The sequence below is a fragment of the Micrasema longulum genome, unplaced genomic scaffold, assembly GCF_059751315.1.
Source record: "Micrasema longulum isolate JH-2025_06_02 unplaced genomic scaffold, ASM5975131v1 h1tg000059l, whole genome shotgun sequence".
NCBI lineage: Eukaryota > Metazoa > Arthropoda > Insecta > Trichoptera > Brachycentridae > Micrasema > Micrasema longulum.
This window is the reverse complement of record NW_028277266.1, coordinates 696802-715513: the sequence shown is the minus strand read 5'-3', so window position 1 is coordinate 715513 and position 18712 is coordinate 696802.

The window sequence follows — 18712 nt, the reverse complement described above, 5'->3', positions numbered from 1 at the left end:
ATCGGTTAGGTAGGTGTATTTAAAAAAAATGCTGCGTACCTGAAAAAAGCACAAATAATTATGTTTTTGTAAATGATGTCAGTAGCGACACTCAGAGAGTGGCTTTGTGACGTTTTGACATTTTTTATAAGAAATTCATGGCGTAGCCGAAATACTGTTATAAAAACGAGGATGTTTTTGTTGATTGACGTTAGCAGGCGCTACCCAGGGGCGACTTTGTGACGTGAGAAATTATTTAAAAAAGAGATTCATGGCGTAGCCGAAATATTGTAATTAAAACGAGGATGTTTTTGTTGATTGACGTTAGCAGGCGCTACCCAGGGGCGACTTTGTGACGTGAGAAATTATTTAAAAAAAGAGATTTATGGTGTAGCTGAAATATTGTAATTAAAACGAGGATGTTTTTGTTGATTGACGTTAGCAGGCGCTACCCAGGGGCGACTTCATGACGTGATGAAATTATTAATTTAAATATTTTTTTTCATTTTACATAGCGTAGCCGAGATAAGAAATTGCGTGGTGTTTCGAAATTTAACCGTGTAGGTAGCCGCCTAGTTACAATATTATTTTTGTATTTGTATAACTCCTGTTTTATAATGTTTATGTATTTATCGCTATAAGAATTAAACTAAAGATAGTTTTTACTTTTAATCGCTATCCGTTTTTTAAATTATGTTTGTAACACTCAGTAATATTTATTTTTCAATTATTCAATGTTATTTTTGCATTTTAATTAATATTGTTAATATAAAGCGTATTTTTATTTATTCGAATTTACTAGACTGTTTTTATTACAAAAAATAAAAATGCATATTTCTCTATGTATTTTTCTGTTATAAACTAATCTATTAAAATAATACACATCAAATTTCCATTGTCTGTTGATTTTATTTGCAATCTTCTTTTTTTTCGATGGTTAAAACTCTAGGAAATTCAAAGACAATAAAATTTTTACTGTCATATATTGGCGAGCTCACACGCTATACATAGCCCAGAGTAGAATACCAGAAGAAAGAATATGGAACCATTCTACCTGTTGTAACTTCCATAAATTATTTCATTTCTTCTATTTTTGAATCCGGTATACGTCAAGCACGTAGCACTTCACGAGTGAGTGACAGAATTCACTAGCGCCATCTGTTGATTTTGTGAAGTAATATGGTGTTATTTTATGTGTTGTAAGTGCAAAATAATCCGTTGTCTTATTATTATTTCAGTGTTGCCATAAGGAGATTTCCTTTCCACTCACTCTTACTGTGGGGAAAGGAGTAATCCTTCGGGAGATCGGATTATGGCAACATTAGCTCAATATTTTTCGACAGGATTTGAATAAGAGATAATCCCTGACTAGGGGTTCATAAAACCAAACCCTGTTTTGCAGTGGGCTCTAATGTGCATCTTTAGCGGTTAGATTTTAACGCCATTTCGACAAGTTATTAGTTAGACTATAACTATCAGTAGCGAGCGGTGAGTTTTTAAATTGGTAAGCTATGAAAATTCCGATAAAATGTCCATAGCGGTAGTATGGCATATAAAAAACAAGTCTATTTTATATTTAATAAATAATTCATAACAAATGGCTCCAGCGGCTAATAGTTTCAGTAAAAATATTTTCTAATGTAGAACAAACATTTGATTTAAAAAATACAATTTAAAAAACATGATTGCAAAAAGAAAATTGGAACCCCTGAGGACTCGGACCCCCGCCTTCATTATTAGAAAGCAACGACCCAACCGCGTAGCTATTTCGCGTTTTGGGCCAAGCGTCGAAAAAATAATAAATAAACTAGATTAGCGCACCAGTGCATCTTTGGTTAAGTCAGACTATTATAACTTGTCTTGAAATAAAACACTATTTCTTAATAAATGATAGTAATTTAATAATTTTAAAGTATTCCTTACCAAGTACGATAGTTCACCAAACAAAACATAAATTACGTTTTAAGAATCATTGTTTCATCGACTTTTATATCACATTATTATTTACAAAACGACATAAGTTATACATATTATAATTCTTCATATATATTTATTCTTAACACTATACACTAGTAACGTTTTTATCATAACTCTTAACTAAATTTTAAAAGTTTAAATGTATCGTATGCACAAAAACAAATTACAATCAAAAAACAATTAGCGAATCTTTGTTTTTTTTAAAACCCACTAAAGGATTTATACTATATTATGGATTAAAATATCAATATATTAATTTATTTTAAAGCAAATTTACTTTCAAACCACCGAAACATAAGTATGATCAATTACTGTCAATTACTTACTTATTATTGTAATTTTCAAGTTAAGATATACAAAATATATTCGTTATCTCTTTCTCACACATAACGAGTGCGTATATTGTCACCTCCCTTAGACTGTCGTAAGTCAAATTGATGTATTTTAAAGAATACAAGCCCTTATGAACAAGTATTGAAAGACTAAATTGCATTAATGAAAGCTGCAAGATTTTACTGTAATCGCAAGTGTAATTTTTCGAACGAGATTCTAAAGTTTTAGGTTAAAGACGTATTTAAATTAGTGATTTTAAAGTGAGCAAAGTAATCTCGTGTAATCCAGTAGTAATAATTTTGGCCAATAGAGGCGCAGCTGGTCGCTGTATGGAATAAAGGAATATATAAATTTACTTACCCAAGAAAAGTAATATATTTTTTTGGTGATGTGTTTTTTCCTAATAATACTACAGTATTATAAAACATTACTTACGATGTCAAAAAAATATGGTAAGCTGCATGTAATCGATTATAAGGAGCATTCGCCCCTGATAACTATAATACATAAACCTTTTTTATATGAAATCAATTTATTTATACGAACTTTTAAATAAACCATAATAATTATTTTTCAAGCTAAAAATGGAGTTAATCTTTAATTTCTGGGACAAACACCCCTTCTACAAACCCCTACTTCTCCCCAACAAAAAAATGAGATAAAAAATGTTCGACCAACGAAGCGATACGCACCATCGATGCTAGTTTAAGAAATTAATGATGTACTCCATTAAAATATAAAAAATAAGGAAATGAGTTTTTGGAAAAAAAATATTTTGATTTTTTTTAGAGTTTACCACGAGAAATAATTCTCTGAAGTTTTGCAGTCTGGCCCTGAAACACGTGTATACACATTTATGTTGTGTATGGATATATGTGTGAGCATGTGTGTATCGGTATGTATGTGTAATTTTGTTTGTTGTGAAGCGAAGTGTAGTCCCATGCAAAAATATAAAATCCCGAAAGTCCTCTCTTCTCTACCCACCGAGAAGATTCAGAATAGCACCCCAGGTAACGAGTGTGGAAGAAGGTAGAGAGAGAATTTAGGAAAAAATAGGAATTTAAAAAAATGTGAAGTTAGGATGTTTCATGTCGGCCTTGCCATGAATTGCACCCGGAACTTTAAACATGGCATCGACTACATAACGATGTTGACAAATCTCCATTATTTTTTTATTTTCGTAAACATCGAGTCGAAAGCACGCGCCTAGGGTCCTTATCACAAGATTTCAATGACAGAATTTGGTTCGATTTGGCAGGATTTTTTGTATTTGGGACGAAGCGAAACCGAATTTTCGCATATTTGCAATGTATGAATGTCTTTTTTCCTTCATCATCTAATCCTACCCCATACATTTTTCTTAAAATGCATATTACGTACAGCCATTTTCGTTTCGTTTTTGTACCGAAAGATGGTTATTTTACACGAATGCTATTTATCTGTCGTTTGGCAATTCGCTTTCGTGTTTTGTAACGGTCAAAAAGAAAATGAATAAAGAAAGCATTTTATCTAAAAAATATAAGTAACTCAATTAACACTCGTCGACAGGAGGCTGCGATTATGTATTATTTACCTGTCGCTGTCAGTGAAACATTAATAGAAAAAATATGAGTTTTCAACCGGTTTTTCTGGAATTTACTTCGCTAACACGAAGCCGAATAAGATCCACTTTAATTCAAGTTTTCGAATGAAAGAAAGTTATCTATGAAATGGTTCATAGTAAGGGGCCTGTATTCTTCAGTAAAACATGTACACCATGCTCATAATGAAAGGGCATCTTTATTTGTTTTCTTACCCGAAACATTTTCCCATTTATTTTGCCAAAATACAAAATGGCCAAAATGATATTATAATTCAATGAGACCCTTATGGCTTTGTCACATTATTTTTGTGTCTGCTTCTCTGATAAATATCGGATATCGAACTTTGTCAGGTAAATAGAATTGACAAAGGACTGACACCTCACAATGGAAATCTAATAAATAAATATTATATTAATATTGTGTTGTCTAGAATAGGAGTTAAGAGATTATCCGAAGAAATAAGACTACTTGATTTTGGTAAACTAGAAATATAAAAGATCTAAGAAGTTTTTTAGGACATAGATAAAACACTGTGATATAATTACATTACTGAAATTGATTTCATACATTTATTTTTTTTTATTTTATTAATTTTTCACGCCCATAAGGCTTTTACATACATGGAAGTTATATAAAACACGAGTATATAAACAACATAAAATTTAAAAATACAATTTGAAGAAATAAAAAATAGAACAGTGTTTAGAAGTAACGTTGGTATAAAAAAAAGAAGATGAGTATATAAATAACATAAATTTTAAAAAATACAATATAAATAAATAAAATATAGAACAGTGTTTAGGAGTATTGATGGTTTTTTTTAATGAAGATATAGAAGCTAGATATTAAATAAAAATAAAAATAGATAAACAAATAAAATACAGACATTAAAGAAATACAGTTTAAAGCAGCTAGGTACATAATATTACAATACAATATCAACAGAATATTAAGTTCTATTTGATATGGAACATATACATTGATTTTGAAAATTTACAAGACTCACGTTAAAGACATCGATGTTGTTAGCATATTGGTTCGCGAGTACATGCACCCGCACTACTGGTGAATTCGCGCTGTAATTGGTCGATGATGGACCGCAGTAGAACAGAGTATTACATCGGGTAACTCGACCAGGCACTCGCACATTAATCAAATTTATCAGTTCACAGCAATCGAACATTGATGTTATTATTTTTAATAAAAAAAGCAAGTCATTTAATTTTCGTCTGTTTTCTAATGTTTGGATGCTTAAATAGTCATTTAAGTATGTGTAATTTATGTATTCAATCGGTATGCAAACATTTATGCTGAACTCTTTCGATGTCCTTAACATGAACCCTGTAATACGATTACCATATAACTGAGTTATACTCAAGTTGACTTCGCACTAGGGCAATAAACAAGATTATTTTTATAGACTCAAAATCCCGTATCGTTCGCAACAAAAGCCCGCCCGTATCGTTCGCATTTTTAAAAATATTTACTATCAATAACCAAACAATAAATAATACACACATAACTAATGTACAGAATGTTTTTAAAAGATGTGTTAGGAAAATGGTAAATGCCGATTTCCTGACAAAATATAGACCAATTTTTATTTGATTAAATTAATTAACAGTGACGAGCATTTATACAATGGAACTTAGTTTTATAATTAAATCAAGATCTGAATATTTTAGAACATAAGAAAAAATGCATTATAGCGCGGTATAGCGCGTTTTTACGTACTAAATACGCATTATAGCGCGCTGTAAACGCGTTCGGAATACCAGCCCAGGAATAAAAGATAATCAAAAATTCCATTGACAAACCAATCATTCACAAAAAAAAATAAGAAATAAATTGTATTAAAAATTTTCAAGGTGTGAAAAGTGTTTCTAGTAAATGTTTTTTTTATCAAAATACAATACAAAAAAAAACGTATGTGTGTTGAGATATGTTTCTATTGTATAAATGAATATCTGGAAGATGCAATTAAATAAATTAAAATTTAAATAACGTTAGCCGTAGACACCATAAAAAATATAATGTTTTTACTATTTTTATTTTCTTAACTTTTCCATTATTTGTTTTTTACGGTTTATTTTTAAACATTTTTCATTACTGTATTTTTGTTTGTTTATGGTCAGGCTGTAAAAAAATGCTAGTGGCAATACGTCCGCCATTCAACCGTGTATACCTTTTTTTTATTTAATAAATAAAATGTATTTATCACATTGTAATAATTTATACTCGCATTTCTGCCGTTTACATATATGTGGTTTAAAGAATGCTTGAGAAAAAAATCGAGTATGATATATTAATATACTATACACATTATAAATTACTTGAAATACATACATAGTTTAAAGTAATTAAATTAATAATAAGTTTCCGATAAAATAACAAAATACTTTAATCAATCAAATTATAAGTATTCTAACCCGATCTCCTGAAGTTTGCTCTTTTTGAAAAGAATATGCTGGTCACTTTTTTTAAATTTGCTGGAGACAAACTAAATATATCAAATGTTTTTATTTATTTACATGAACTTACATAAGTCACTAAGATTATAGATAAGTCTGGACGAAACAATCACACAGCTAAATTGGTTGTTTTAATATTTAAAAAAATAAAGTAAAGTTGCCATTTGTATCGGGATAAAATCGACTCAACCGGCTTTCGGTCACTATATGATTGTCTGCATTGCGTCCTTCACACAGCAATATGAACACAACCCTAATAGCGTCCCTTCCGTACTGACACGGAACCTAAATACTCTGAGTAACAAAGAGACCGATGTAACGGTTTTGTCCTATTACCACACGAATGTGGCATTTTTTTAAATGCAGAAAGATGGATAGTGTTCATTAAAGTCGTTTTATGATATTTTATATATTTAATCGCCTTGTAGGCTTTTACATGTTTTACATACGTATAAACAAATAAAGACAGGCATGTATTATACACAGAAGTAGTAAAAAATACAAATGATTTATAGACGAAATAGAAAATGGTAAATATTATAAATATCATTCCCACATATTATAGTAGGGCCAATTGAATAGGTCACATTTGACACTTCATTGAATTCAACAACATAACCTTGTAAGGGCGGTAGTAAAATATTATTTATTTTTTCCAATTTAGAACTGCACAATTGCTTAACTTTTTTCAATTACGATTACATATTTATTGTAATAATGACAAAAGAAGGTAATTTTATGATTTATTTTCACTAATAAACCATTCTAAACATAATAAACTTTTTCTGTTCTAAACGTCGTTACAATGTTGCATCAGTGAACCCTTTTTCTTTTTAAACACTAGGGATGTTACCCAGAAAAATCGAATGTTGATAGTTTTGTTAAATTATGTACTTATCTTATTTTGTTTCTTAAATTTACGATAGAAAATAATAATGGGACAGGGATTCGATTGATTGATGATTTTGAAAATAAAATTACAGTACCCATAAGTACTTTTCCATAGCAACTGAATTCAATTGACATATATTATGTTTGAAGTCCGAATCGATCCATTCACTTTAATCGATGTTTTTAAGCAGGTTACTCACTATGAAGCTAAAACCGACAAATGTCAAATGTGACCTATTAAATTGGCCCTACTATAGTTCTAAATAAATGGGTATACTTAACACATTATACATACACACATATATTGCAGTGGAAAAAACAGAAGTGTATTTCTAAATATGAAGACAGAAAAGCATTTAACACAAAAGTAGCAAAAATAAAATTAATTAAGAAGAGTATGAAAAATAAAAGAAATTTTAAAAAAATCATCATTACATATTAGTAGAAAATATATGGGTATACATAATAATACATTCATATATTGCAGTGAAGAAAACAGAAGTGCATTTTTTCGTATAAGTTATATTAACATAATCTTAAAATTAGAAGAAGTGAGAAAAACACTAATTTGGAATACATGTATAAGTCAACAAACGGTCAACAATTTAAATCAACATAGTACGATTTAGGTATTTCAATTTGAAGATAGTAAATTAATACACTGCCTTTTAAAATTCAAAAGTGTTATATTAAATACAGGGTGTTCTTTAAACCCTGTCACATCCAAAACCACAATTATCAGTACGGGCAAGAAGACATATTAGCATATTTTAAAAAATATTTAGAACAAAGAAAAATTTAAAAAATAAAATATTTAAAAAAACAAATGGTTGATTACGTGGAGGGGGAAGGGGGGAGTCTGACACTGCGCCTCATTTCTCCCCTCACTGCAGGGGAGAAATGAGGAGAGCGTGGCGCAGTGTCAGACTCCCCCCTCCCCCTCCTCGTTTCACCCCTGCAGAAGTAAGCAACCCTTTCCTTTTTTTGATATTTTATTTTTTTAAATTTTATTCGCTTTAAAAAAATATTTAAATGTGCCAATATGTCTTCTTGCTCATACTGATCATCGTGGTTTCGGATGTGACAGGGTTTAAAGAACATCCTGTATATCTACATCATTTGCGTATTCCTTTGCAAACGCATGAATTCTCCTTATTGGCGAGTGTGCACTGTAGTTTGTTGTAGGTACATTTACATAGAATAGTTTATTAAATCGGTACTCATTTTTTATTTTTTTTAGTTAAGTCGTTTTCTTTGGCGTTCTTAATATGCAATATTATGTGGCTTTTCATTCCATCATTTTTGTATCAGAATAATAGGCACCGGAGGTGTTTATTTTGAAAAAAAGCCTCAATGAAGATAATCTCTCTCAGCGCTGATACGTAATTTACTGGAAATGTAACAAATATGTTCGGATTAAACCCAACACAATACCACTGAAAAAAACACCTACCACAGGATACAGAGCTAAACTTAAAAATAAGCTGCGAATCCTCATTTTAATACCCCTGCCAGTGACGTATCGGGTTGGAAAAATAAAAATAAATCTAAGCTCGTATGATTATTTTTACAGAACAATTACTTAAAATTTACGGGTGAGAGATTTTCAGGATGAAGAAATTAATAATGTGAAATTGTCGTATTTGAGATAATGTGTAAGATAGTTGGTAAATGGAACTTCAGCCCTACGGGAAATTGGATACAAAAAATGTTTTCTTGCGCGCGGTAAAAATGAGAGTATTCAATTGTACGGCAAAGTTTCTTGAAAATGTACGAAAAAAAAAGTAATAATAACGAACTTCTTTGAACGACGACACTAGTTCGTATTAATCGACCGATGATAAGAGAACTGTGAAAGATATCCGGTTTATTTACTATTAACGGACCAATAGGCAGAACTAACTAAGAATAAGCGGAAGAAAACCTCTGACGGCAAATGCGGAGTAATTTAAGAAATTCGAAACTTCAAAAAATCATACTGATAATACGGTATATAAAAAAATAAAAAAACATTTTTTTGGCTCAGTTTAACAGTCAAAAATTAAAAATAATGAAAAAACACTCATAGTGTATTCTCCTTCATTATTTTACAACAAATTATTCAATCAACAATATTTTGAGTTAGTCCAAATTTTTCTAATTCACCATTTTTTTTTGACTGGATTCAACTCCCTGGAGAGCTGCTAATACTGACATATTACAACAGAGATAAAGAAGATTTGAGAGAAGGTAATAAAGAAGTCTAGGCATCTACAGGGATTATGATATGTCATTGGTTAGTTAAGTGGCCACCTTACAAACTGTGTAACATTCACCATTCAGCTCATATTTGAACATCTATATTCCTTCTATTCTTTCATCTCCAGAATTACAAACAAACCCAGGGCAAATTTCATCATTTTGCGAAAAACCGTATTAAAATCGGTAGTTATTTAGTACATCTAGGACACACAAACGAACATTCCCTTTAATATGTATAGAATTTGAAAAATACAATTTTTATGAAATATCACCTCAGTAGCACAATCACAAATAACTATCGACGTGCTAATAAGCTACTTGACAACAATTTTTTACCATGGTTGGTTATCAAATTCGCGATCACAATGGAACATCCGTGAACATCTTATATTTAATGTCCAAATATTTACATTTTCCTACCGCGCAATCACATATTTGAATTTCACCGGTGTAAATATGGAAAATATTCCAAAACTGCTATTTTTATTTATTTATTTATTATTTATCATACTATTTATTGCATTTAGCCGGTGGTCGGCAAGCCAAATTTCAAGAAAAACAGTCGCCATAGCAATTGTAAATATTTTTTTCTCTTTTTTGTATTTGATACTCCTTACTATTTTACAAATGCAATATATTGTATTTTTTTTTAAAAGTATACGCCGATTTTTCGCCAATGAACTGTACTTATTTACGAGGAAAACAAAAAAGAAACCGACACGAGTGTTGACTTAGAGATTACACACGCGTTGACTTATGACTGCGATAAATTAAGCATGTTCATTATTGTTCATTGTGATCGCTTAACAGCTTTAAAATAAATTTTATTCTAAAAATCAAATGGCGACCTGCGAGTAGATTTTAAATACAGAGCTACGCTGTCATTTGATTATCGTTATTTATTTATTTATATAAACGCCCAATGGGGATTTTTATGGACACATTTATGCATATAAAATTATTATTTAAAAAGTAGAAAGACTCAATGGTATATAGTAGACTTTGTGGGAGTAGAAGCGGGAGAGAGGTGTTTATAATTGAATTTGATTCAGTGATCCTTGAAAGAAGATAACTTGTTACGAGCAAAGAAATCAAGACTGGTATGTTTGTTGGCAGACCAAAGAATTCTGGGCATAGGGGAATGAAAACCATAATTAGTTCTATAGTTATCGGTATGAAAGAGTAAGTTTTGTCTGAGGTTTCTAGTTGGGATATTAAATTTTATTGAGCTCAGTAGTTCAGGCGCATCAAAGAGTGAGTTGAGAATTTTAAATAGGACTATAAGGTCGGATTTATTTCGACGGTCTTGAAGAGAAGATATATTTAAAGTATGTAGCAAATCGTCTACATTAAGCAGTGTAGGGTTAACTTTACAATGTTAAATACGTCTACAAAAAAATGCAGTGAAAGCATTCCCTCCACATACCCGTCAAACCGTTTAATGAATCATTCCCAAATACAGCCCTGTCGATAGTAGCCCCTATTATGAATGAGCACTGAACACCCTAATCTGTTTTAACAACAATCGGCGCTCATGCTAATGGACCGCAGGATTAGTACCCATGGCCACCCCCTACCACCCCTCACCACCCCTGGCCAGCACCGACACCATTATGGCAACATTATTATGTTTTGATTCTGCGATTTGACGCCTGGCAGCACTGAGACTGTCAAACCCGCAAATCTTGACAGCTGAAGACGAATGACGAATGAATTGAATGAAAGTCCTAAAAATAAGTATTGGAATAGTAAATAATTTCATAATTTACTTTGTGGAATAACATGTAAGATAATTCAAACACTTAGTGTTTTTACGCCACATACGGGTTTCAGACCTACCATATTTTTTTATTTAAAATTAATAAGGCTGTAAAAAGTAAGGAAATCATACGACCATAGAATTAAGAATAGTCCAGAAACCGCATACGAGCATCAAACAGAAGGCGACTAAACTACTCATAATGAGTAGTTTTACGTTTTGACCCATTAGTTTATTTATAGACGTCGCTCAGTGCGCAACTCCTGGTTTGAATTCAACTATGCCGTGTGTCCTTTTAAAGTATAGAAATACTGCTAGGATCTTAAAGAAACAGGATGGGATCACATTTTATATGTAATCAGCAAATGAATGTGTAAGTAGCAAATACATTACTTAAAAAAATAATTATTTTTCCATCTGTAAGATTGTCGAAGAATACAAAATGAACATTTCGTTAGTGTTGCTAGGGTAGTTAGTTTTTTTACCCTACTTTGCTCATCTAATGAGAGAACTAATGAAAATTGAACCTCGGATTAAACAACTCTGTTGTGGACATTCGACCGACATTATCTTTAAAACATCAAATATTATTTAACATGAAATAAAAATATCCGTTTTATGTAAAATAAAATTTGTTTTTTATTTTAAGTACAAAGTTTATTATTTCAATTAATATTATTAAATGACACTTTACTTATCTACTCTGTTGTGTCAATCAATATTTCCGCGAGCTCAATAAAATTTTAGAGAAATTAACAGAATGCTTTTTTTTACCTTACATTTGTGTTATTATTATATTTTTTCCCATCGTGTAACATTACGCGGCGACGTCACGAATGCGCGTGGCGAAATTGGGACATAGTGGGGGGATTTTTGGACACAGTCCGACGTATTCAAATATGATTCTACGCTCCTTCTGGACTATTCTTATTTCTATGCATACGATTTAAAAAAAATATTTCGTAAGTTAGCTTTATGACAATTGGTATGTTAACTAATATTTACACTAACTTTAATTACATCCCGTTTACATCATCTTATAGTAAACATAACTTTTTTTTAACCGTAAATTTGTTGCAACAGAGAAAAAAAACATTTTAGGGAAGGGAATATGGTCGTCTAGGCATTTACAGGGTTTACCTGTCATTGGCTGATTTAAGTGGACACTTTACACACTGTGTAACATTCACCAATCTGCCTATGTTCAGACATCCACATTTCCTCTAATCTTCCGTCTGTGTACTTTTGTGAAGTAAAAGAACTGAAACTTTTATCATGTGGGTGAGATTCATCCGGCTGAACCAATTCACCTACTGGGCAACGCCTGAAAACAATTTCCAATTTTTATGCTTCTTCTTTTACCAGTTAGTTGATTCAAAAATGTTTTGTGTATGTCCAAATGTTTGCAGACAGGCTGGATTTCCTGCCTAGGGAGTTATTTAAATCTAACTTTGTTGTAACAGAGAAGGAAAACATTTTTTCATTCATTAAAACTTTTTTAATTCTTCAAACATTTAGGCCTTATATATATATTTATATCTTCATACTTTAATTTACACCTACACAACTTTGTACACATTTAAAAACGCTATTGTATCAAAATTACGCCATTAAAGAAAAAAATGTTAATATACATTAACATATTACAACAGAGATGAAGAACATTAAAGAGAAGGTAATTTAGAAGTCTAGGCATCTACAGGGCTTATGACCTGTCAATGGCTGGTTTAAGTGGCCACTTTACACACTGTGTAACATTCACCATTCTGCCTATATTTGAACATCTATATTCCTTCAATTCTTTCATCTGTTGATGTTTGTGAAGTTAAAGAGCTGAAACCTTTATTTATGCGGGTGAGATTCATCTAATTGAATTATTTCACCTACATACTAGGCAACGCCTGAAAATATTATTTTTTCAATTTCCATACTTCTTCATGGACCAGGTAATTTATCAAAAATTATTGTTGAAAAAAATAAAAAAAATACAACCTTCAGTCAAATAGGATTGGCCTACTACTCGGTTAAAGTATACAATCTACTTCCATTATCCATAAGGACAATTAGTAAGATCTCACAATATGACATTGCTATTAAGAAATGGATAGTGGAGGTGGGTTGCGCACGGATTGATGAGTGGATCAAGCCATATAGGTAAAATGTGTATACTATTTATGAAATTTGCTCTATTGGTCTATATAAATTAATTATAATTTTTATGATTATTTTAGTTTTTTATTGTTTATTATGTTGATGATAATTAGGTTAATTACGTTTTTTTATTATTATTATTATGTTAACTTTGTTAAATAGCTAATCTTAGGCATGTTTCACATTTTGTAAAATGTTTCCCTCGGCACGGGACACCTTACTGAGGAAACATTATTCTGTATGAAAAAAGAATACAAACAATGTAAAAGTATAAATAAATAAATGGCAGTTCTAATGATAAAAATAATTACTGTTTAAATATTTCCTATTTTTCCAGCTTCTTCTGGTGTTTAGACTTGACATGACACGTTTTCAGAAGGTAGATTCAAATAAAGACATGCTCTGTGATCATTTAATTGGATAGAACCCCTTGTGAAGTTAAGCCAAAGGAAATTATTCTGATAACAAAGTACGATTTCCGTTTTAACAAGCGACTCCCGTTGCAAATTACATGGTCTCCTGTTACTTCAAAAAGCTACGACTATCTACAGGACATTATCTTACTACCTGCTTATGTGGAATTGTGATTGTTACCCTTTTATTTTACTTCATTTGCAACTAGTAATCTATTTATTTATTTATTTTATTCACACTCTTTATCAAAATACAATTCCATGTTCACTTTGCCCAGCTAACAAGGGTACACACCCCGTTCCGAGCTAGCCAATTACATTTTAATATATTATAATAGTTAACAAATTTATATAGAGCACAGACAAACAAAATATAAACTCATTCGGATACACATTTTGATTCATATACATACAGACATACACATATATACAGACATACACATATATATATATATACACATATATACACATGTACATACACACACACGTACATACACCCATGCGCATACACATACATACATTCATAAAAGCATAGACAATTTATTTATGCGAAACTTCATGGTTGTCATCTACTAATATATTTTTTTTAAATTATTCCTTATTTTTTATATTTTATTTTTGACATCCAGTAAGATTCTCCAATCCGTGGCATACATCAACTTTTCTGACTCCCTACGTCCAATGTCATGAAAGAGCGAGGTCAACACCTTCCGTAACTTGACAACACTCCCGTCTTTCCACGATTCCGGCGAAAGGTATTATTTAATAAAATTATTTTAAATATTTATTTATTTAATTAGCATGTAGTTTTTATTACTATTTTCTTTAACATCATTTACGGGTAGTGATTATTACCATTTTGCTTTGTTTCATTAGCGTGTTGTTGTTAATACCATTTTATCATTAACTAGTATTAATTATTACAATTTTATTTTGTTTCATTAGCATATTATAATTATGGATAACTTATATAGCGCCATTTTTTGTAATATACCTCAAGCAAAGAGTGATTATTACAATTTTATTTTGGATCATTAGCTAGTAGTGAATATTACTATTTTATTTTGTTTCATTAGCATGTGATTTTTTTGCAAAAAATCTCAAGTCGACGCCATATACACCGATTTTCAAAAGGCATTCGATAAAATTAACCGTAACATCTTGCTTTATAAACTGGAATGTTATGGAATTCATGGCGATCTTTTAAGATGGTTGAATTCTTACGTAACAAATAGATTCCAGGCAGTGGCTATAAACGGTATCCTATCTAGTTTCAAATACTGCAGCTCTGGTGTTCCGCAGGGTTTCCATTTAGGTCCCATTTTATTTTCTCTTTATATTAATGATATAAATCGGTGCATTAATTTTTTTCAATTTTTACTTTTTTCCGATGATGCCAAGATCTTTGCCAATGTCAACGATATATCTCACTGTGTAAATATCCAAAAAGACCTTGATCGTCTATTTGATTACTGTAATAAAAATTAATTGTACATTAATACCTCCAAATGTTATTCAATGACATTTACTAAAAGTACAATTTTTTTACGCACACTTATACGATCAAAGACAATTCCATATCACGGTGTAGCGAGATAAGAGACTTAGGCGTTGTTTTTGATAATAGATTGCTGTTTGGGTCTCACATAAATTCTATTGTCAAACATGACATGACATGACATGGTATTGTTGAAACTGGGCAAAATTGTCACGTTTGGCGGTTCACAAACAGACCTTCAAGTTTAACTTCAAATTTCAAGTGATCAACTGAAACTGGCGGTGAACTGAATATTTAGTTTTGCCATGGAACTATCAAAATATACTAACCAAATGTAATTCTACTGATACCAGTAATTATTCTTACTTTAGTACATGATTTTGCTGAGGATTTTGGCAGTGGGTAAAATTACCTTGGATGGTCAAAATTGTCATGTTTGACGGTACACAAACAGACCTTCAAGTTTAACTTCAAATTTCAAGTGATCAACTGAAACTGGCGGTAAACTGAATATTTAGTTTTGCCATGGAACTATCAAAATATACTAACCAAATGTAATTCTACTGATACCAGTAATTATTCTTACTTTAGTACATGATTTTGCTAAGGATTTTGGCAGTAGGTAAAATTACCTTGGATGGTCAAAATTGTCATGTTTGACGGTACACAAACAGACCTTCAAGTTTAACTTCAAATTTCAAGTGATCAACTGAAACTGGCGGTAAACTGAATATTTAGTTTTGCCATGAAACTATCAAAATATACTAACCAAATGTAATTCTACTGATACCAGTAATTATTCTTACTTTAGTACATGATTTTGCTGAGGATTTTAGCAGTGGGTAAAATTACCTTAGATGGTCAGAATTGTCATGTTTGACGGTACACAAACAGACCTTCAAGTTTAACTTCAAATTTCAAGTGATCAACTGAAACTGGCGGTGAACTGAATATTTAGTTTTGCCATGGAACTATCAAAATATACTAACCAAATGTAATTCTACTGATACCAGTAATTATTCTTACTTTAGTACATGATTTTGCTAAGGATTTTTGCAGTGGGTAAAATTACCTTGGATGGTCAAAATTGTCATGTTTGACGGTACACAAACAGACCTTCAAGTTTAACTTCAAATTTCAAGTGATCAACTGAAACTGGCGGTGAACTGAATATTTCGTTTTGCCATGGAACTATCAAAATATACTTACCAAATGTAATTTTTATGATACCAGTAACTTTTCTTACTTTAAAACATGATTTTGTTAAGGATTTCGGTAGTGGGCAAAATTGTCATGGCTGGGCAAAATTGTCATGTTTGACGGTATATCTATAAATAGTGTCAAAACTTTTGTTGTTGCGGAGTTTGTGTTGAAACGAGGCAAGTAAGTTTTATGTATTTCATTGCACAAATAATAACAACTCCATAGAAAGTATTTATTTATATCTATTTTAACAAACACAATAGATATTTTAGTGGGCAAAATTCCCTTTGATTTCTTAGCTAGTGATTTGACAGTTTTGCCCACGTCTGGGGTTGTCGCTACATACTACTTTGGAATGGGAATAACATAATCCAAGACAAAAACCAGATTACAGAAAAATAATACATCAGCCGACTTAAACAAAATGCATGTACGTACTGCTTAAAAAAAATAGAAAATATAAAAGAAAATGAATTAAGTGATAAAAATATGATTTTAATCGAGGTAACCGGATGTTTCGCTCAAACTGGCCCAGAAATCAGACTTTTTGTCGGCCTCGTAGCGTAATGGTCAGAGCGTTTGCCTACCATACAAGAGGTCTCGGGTTCGATTTCCGATATGGTTGATATAAAATATTTATTTGAAATGGTTTTTTTACACTAAAATATTTCAATATCCCTGGACTGGCACCTGAACCATAAGACTGATCATCTTACCTTTATGTAATAAAAATGACCAAGGTACGCTGCGATTGGTGTACCAATACAGTGCCCTATGCACCATTAGGGGCGGAAAGGTAATGAGGATGACAAAATTTGCCAGCTTTTTTGTGAAATAATGAGGACCTGTTTTTTTATTATAAATGTTTTTTGTATACATATTTTTAGCAGTCCAAAGAAAAAAATAAAACAGAAAATATAATGAATTTTGTACATAAAATACAATTTCAAAAGATAGGTAACCTAGCAAATAATTGCACTGCTGTACCAAATAATAAATAATAATTGTTTTTTGTTTTCTACGTACAAACAAATTAAAAGTATTAGAGATAAACTCCTTTGGTTTTGTTAAAAATCCAATTTTGTGCCTACCCTGGCACACAAAGCCGCATTGTATAGAAAAATTTAGGAATTAGTTGACAATGTTGCCCATCTGTTTTTTGCATTAATTTTACTGTGGTGATGCCTCAATGTTGCTATTTTAAAACAGAAATAGCGTTTTTCGCCCAGAAAGTAATAATAGACCTTACGATAAAGATGATAAAACCTAAAATAACAGTTAATGACCAAGTGGGCAAAATTGTCAACATGTGCAGATAATTTTGCCTAGTATATTTTTATTTGAAAGTTGCATAAATAGAAGAAAAGCAAACGTTGTGTACCTGTAAAAATACTCAGAATAATTAGTATAACTGTTCAACAAAATGAATAGGAGTAGGCTGATACAAAAATTCTAAGATATTATTAAAGTTTGGTAAAACTGGGCAAAATTGTCACGTTTGACGTAGTGATTATTGTAATTTAATTTTGTTTTACTAGCATGTAGTAAATATTATCATTTTAATTTATAAAGTTAGCATTAAGGGGTTATTATTCTATTTATTTTATGCCATTAGCATTTTGTGGTCATTGCTTCTTTTATTTTATATGGTTAGCAAGTAGTATTCATTACTTCTTTTTATTTTACAGCCAGAGCGATTTCAAGCGGGCTTATATTTATCCTTGTATACTTTATATGATCCCAAAATTAGCATGTATTGGTTATTACTCTTTTTATTTTGTCATTAGCATGAAGTGGTCGTAAGCAAGCTTATCGTTAATTTGTAAAAAGCCCTGAAACGTTCATTAAAAGGGGGAACTAGAAAATAATCAGATAATTATTGATATCACTCGATAAAAAAATAAAAAAATAATTGAAAAAAAAAGCTGTGTATAAATATCAAAAAGCACAGCACAAAGGAATAATACGATTACGTTGGAATTTCTCTGAGCTGGAATTCCAAACGCTCGCGTGGCCGTATTATCTCGCGTATTTACATACAAAATACACGTAAAAAACAGTTTTCTCGTGCTACAAGAGTGGTTTAGAATAGCACCCCTGGAGCTCAATCACAGATGGCTATCGACATGCTAAAAAACGTGCTAAGTATTTGAGCAATCACCACGAACAATCATGAACACGCTGAAGTTAAAGCGGTCGCGTTGCAAAACGCC